General features: G+C 36.2%; 1 long non-coding RNA gene across 1 annotated transcript; it reads right to left on the minus strand.

Annotated features, from left to right (window-relative positions):
• Positions 1 to 1,514: 1,514 nt before the first annotated feature.
• On the minus strand, positions 1,515 to 4,942 carry LOC127176430 (uncharacterized). Its single transcript, XR_007829098.1, has 4 exons — positions 4,865 to 4,942; positions 2,274 to 2,435; positions 1,882 to 1,952; positions 1,515 to 1,768 (listed from the first exon to the last, which is right to left on the minus strand). It is a non-coding gene; the product is annotated as an uncharacterized LOC127176430 (long non-coding RNA).
• Positions 4,943 to 4,968: the final 26 nt, after the last annotated feature.

A 4,968-nucleotide genomic window follows, 5' to 3' on the forward strand; every position in this document is an offset into this window, starting at 1 on the left:
TGTGTGTGTGTGTGTGTTCACCTGTTCGACAAGTTGTGACAGAAAAAAAGACATTCCAGATCAAGTTTGAAGGGAGTTACGCCTGTGTTAATGTTATTGAGTAGGGTAATATTCAGTGGTGTAGTGCAGTACCTGCGGATACTCATTTTTAATCCGTCGGCTTTGCGTATACCCACTTCTAAATTCCCTCTGATGCGCATCATTCAGTGTCCTGCATTAGCCAAAATCATGACAGGCCACCATTTCTAATTCAATCGTATGTGAATAAATGCAAATATTCGCTCAAAACACATAGTAAAGACGGTAGGGAATGTGGCGCCGGCTTCCTTTGAAATATGTTTGATGATTGCGCCTGATGCGCCCGCTCCAGCACCAGATTATGCCGAGTAGTAAAATTAACAATTATTATTGATTACTAATTTGAATCAGTACATTATAACGAAAACAATACCTTAAAAATGAAAAGAATTAGATTTTTATGATCTGAGATTTCTTAAACTGGGTGAACCCCTGTAATCTTTTGTCCAAGGATCCAGTAGACGTTCAAACACCCAACTGATTTCATCAGAGATTGCGGAGAGTCACGTCCAGATGTCAGTTAACGTTATTCTTTTTAGCGTGGCTTTGGCTTAAAAGCACGAATGATTAAGCTTATATAAGTGTGCAGCGATTGCAGATCAGCTGAATCAATCTGCTGTTAAAAATGAACCATCCATTCATCATATCATCATGCAAAACTAAGAATTAGAATAATCGTAAACGACCATCGGGTGCGGTTATCTAAATCAGAGAAAAACACAGGTGCGGGTGGGTGGCGGGCGAATAATTTAAGATGCGGATTCGGGTGACTTTTGAGCTCATCCGCGCATCTCTAGTGCGCACATAAACCCGTCGGCTTTCAAGTAGCTACTGGACAAGACTTTTGTGATAATGCATCGAGTCAGTGACATTTCCGTCGACTGTCTCTGGACTCGGACGGACTCGGGATATTTTCCGAGTCCGAAAGGCTTGAGTCCGAGTCAAGTCCGAGTAAAAATGCATCCGAGTCCGTGATTAAAAAGAAGATGTCAAGGTTTTTAATGTCACAGGTTGTGAAGCAATCCTTTTCAATCACCTTTGTTGTGGTTCAGTGACACTGAATTTGTGCTGGACAGATCAAGCTTAGAAAAAGCCGATTCCTGTTATAGAAAACGACTGATTAATCAATTACATAAGACAAATACTGCCCCTAAAAAAACAAACAAACAAACAAACAAACATTTATGATCTAAATCAATTAAATGCGCGTCATCAACACACGAACAACAACATACTGAATCGATTCCATTTGTCAAATCAATAAAATGTCATTGAAATGAAAACAGCATTATCACCTGATCAGCAGTAAAATAATGGGACAGCTGGACACGATTAAGTGTAAAGCGTTAGCTTAACTAGCGAACTAGCAAATACTTAATCCATATTAAAATACAAATGTTAAAATGTTCAATTATTTACCTTCTCGGTGAGGTTTCTTCTTTTCTCTTGGTTGAATTTGTTTTGAAGATGTTCACCGTTTGGAGTTACTGTAAATAAGAAATGCGTTTTGAAATGATATATTTGTTAAAAATCGGTAATGTTGAGATAATTAGAGTAAGATCAAGAAAAAGCTCATGAAGTGCTGCTGATTATTTTAAACTGCAGTTTTAGGCTTAGAGTCGTGGCGCCACCAACTGGAGGAGAGAAACACTGCATCTGAATTCAGCAAGTGTTGAGTACAGCTGAATATCTGCACAAGAAACACAGGCGAGAATTTTCAGAAAGATGACTATTGTATATTGAAACTATATTTATTTAATAATAATAATAAAAATGAATGAATGGTGAGAAATAAGCCATTACTAAATGTTTGCAGTAGTACATTCAACTATATCGTCAGCCTTGTTGAATCACATCGTCATCTCAGCTGTATCCTGTAAATAAAATTGAATTAAACTCTAAAATGTTTAAAACATAGGCTACTGAGAATGTCATTCAAATCTTTATTTAATTCACAGAAATATAGGCAAAGATCTACCAAATTTAATTTGTGACAAAAATAATTATTTATAGACTTATAGACTATTTATAAAAAGTACATGTGGTGTTGAGTGTGACAGTATATTTTTCGCATATATTTTTGTGTTTCAAATTGTCAGGTTTTCAGAGAAAGGGATAATTATTGTAGACCCACAAGCAGAAGAGAGGGTAGAGAGCTTTAAATTCCTTGGACTGCAAATCTCTGCTGGCCTCACCTGGTCTACGCACGTCTTCCAGCAGGTGAGGAAGGCACAACAGGAACTTTACTTCCTCAAGAAGTTGAAGTACGCCCAGCACACTCAAAACCTGCTGACCAACTTCTACCGTTCAGCCATAGAGAGTCTGCTAACCTATTGCTGCACGGTATGGTTCTCCAGCTGTACAAAAGAGAACAGGAGGGAGCAGCAGCGGGTAGTGAAGGCAGCTGAGCGCGTCATTGGTACGTCAATGCCCATTCTCACTAACATCTAAAAAGACCTCACTCACTGTGGGCATCATCTGTTCTCTCCTCTACCTTTGGGGAGAAGATACAGACTAATTAAATCCAGAACAAACGCACTGAATGATAGCTTATTTCCTCAGTCAGTTAAATGTTTAAAGGCATAATTCCACTTCCTTCCAGGACTTGTGCAATAACCTCTACCCTAACAAATGCAATAATCCTCCCCACATTAGATACCATACTGCACTGTTATATCTTGCACTACCCACACCGCACTACCTCAGTGTAATTATATTCTTATATTTATATATATTTTTTTTATTTATGTCTTTGTCTTGAATGTTGCTGTCTTTTTGGAATGTCTGATTGTCACGTACACGTTGTTGATAATCACTGACTGTTATACGGTTTTGTTACCTGCTAATCTGAAGAGCTGCTGAACTATATTGGTATCCTTGATAGATATGAACAAAGAAACCAGTGAAAATAAATCTGCTCTGTTAATCATTTTGATCATTTATTAAAAGATAAATAAATAAATCTTTCAACCAAGTAAACTGGAAGGGAATAGATATCTCATTATGAACGTTTTTTTTTCTCTCTAATACACACTTGCCCCAATTAATGGCACTCTTTTATTCAATACTTTGTGCAACCTCATTTTGCTAATTTAACAGTTATAGGGGTCTCCTATAATGCCTGATGACTTTGGAGAACACTTGACAAGAGATCAGAGACCATTCCTTCATACAGATCGACCCTATAGATTGCCAGCTCCATGCTGATACTCTCCTCTCTTCAGTTTTCTACAGGGTTCAGGTCAGGGAACTGGGAAAGCAATGGCAGAACCTTCGTTTTGTGCTCAGTAGATCATTTTGGATCTTTTCTGCTAGAAGCTCCAACCACGGCCCATTATAAGGCTTTCTGACACCAAGACTTTACTTTTTTTTTTTTTTTTCCAGTTGTGATACTTGAAGAGTCTTTGGCTACTTAAGCTATCCTCCCCATGTTGCATTATGACAATATAGACAATAGACAATATACTGTAGGCAGATTTGTAACATTTCCTGTTGATTGTAACTCCTTGATTATTGTTCTAGTGGTGGAAATAAAAATGTTCAGTGCTTTAGCTCTTTTTTTTTTTTTTTTTTTTTTTTTTTGACTGTTTTGTGCTATTTTCTTAACGTCATATTTTGTAAAGCTCAACAGTCTGCACAACAAAACTATATTATTTTTCCCCATTGTTATGGATAATAAAGGGAGTTTGGTCTTTGTGTTCCTTTGTGCTCCTTTGTGTATTTTTTATTTCTTATTATAAACAGGAAGTTATGGCTGGATAATTCCGTATTCCTAGTCACCGTGGTGTTCTAAAAAATGTAAATATGAATGGAATATAGAGCTTTAAATTTTACTCATAATAATTTCTAGGACTATGAATATTTGTGGTCAGTGGGTATTAGAGAAAAAAAAAATCATAATATGATTTTGTTGAAAAGTTAGATTTGTGATTTTTTAAATTATTATTAATTTAGTTGTATTCACTTTTTTTTTCTTAATGAAAAACCAATAATAAACAATACAGATTTATTTTTACAATCCTCTTTGATCATATCTTTTAGGGTACCAATATAATTCCGACATTGACTCTTTCTCTCCCCCCTCTCTAAAACAGCTGCTTTATGTATAATATAAATAATAATATAAATAGTAGTAGAGATTCCTTCCTTTTATTATTCAGCAACTGATGTGTTCAGTTTACTTTGCTTGCTTAAAAAAAAAAAAAGTATTCTCTTGTTCAGTAACATTTTTTTTCTGTTTGTTTGTTTTTTGATTGCTGTTTTTCTGCTGCCTTGGATTTTCTTCTCAGTTCCATACAGTTTTAAGCTTTCTTGGTTTTAAATTAGTTTATTTTAGTTCAGGACTCCATAGTCCAAGAGTTAGTAATGTGTACTTAATCTGTGTTTCAGAAAGTCATTTTTTAAACCATGATTAACTATTTAAGATTAAGCCTACTCCTGGCTAAATGTAAACCCTGTCTTGAAAACCGCCTGATATGTTTGGATCCAGCTCTCCTTTGTTTTTGTTTTCACCAGACACCTGTGTGATCCACACAGAGATCTGATCTAACCATCATCGAATCATCTGGGTTTACATGAAGAGATAGAAACAACTAAACAACCAGAAGAAATGTGGCAAAATCTCTACTATGCTACATCCTTTATTAAGATAGTAGTTCGTTCTGATAGGTGTTTAGAGTTTACAACATGTGCTACCCTGTTTCTACATCGTTTTTTAGCGTGGTAGCTCATTCTGAGGAAGAAGCTTATAGATTAGACATGGTATTATCAGGACAGCTTGAACTACCAGTAGCACATCCTGAGCGGGTAGGACAGATCGTCAGAACACCTTCCGTGTGTCGCAGTCTCCGCTGTTTTGTTATTGTTGTTGTTCCGTCTCTTTAGTTTCGT

The sequence above is a fragment of the Labeo rohita genome, chromosome 14, assembly GCF_022985175.1.
Source record: "Labeo rohita strain BAU-BD-2019 chromosome 14, IGBB_LRoh.1.0, whole genome shotgun sequence".
In the NCBI taxonomy this organism is placed as follows: Eukaryota; Metazoa; Chordata; class Actinopteri; order Cypriniformes; family Cyprinidae; genus Labeo; species Labeo rohita.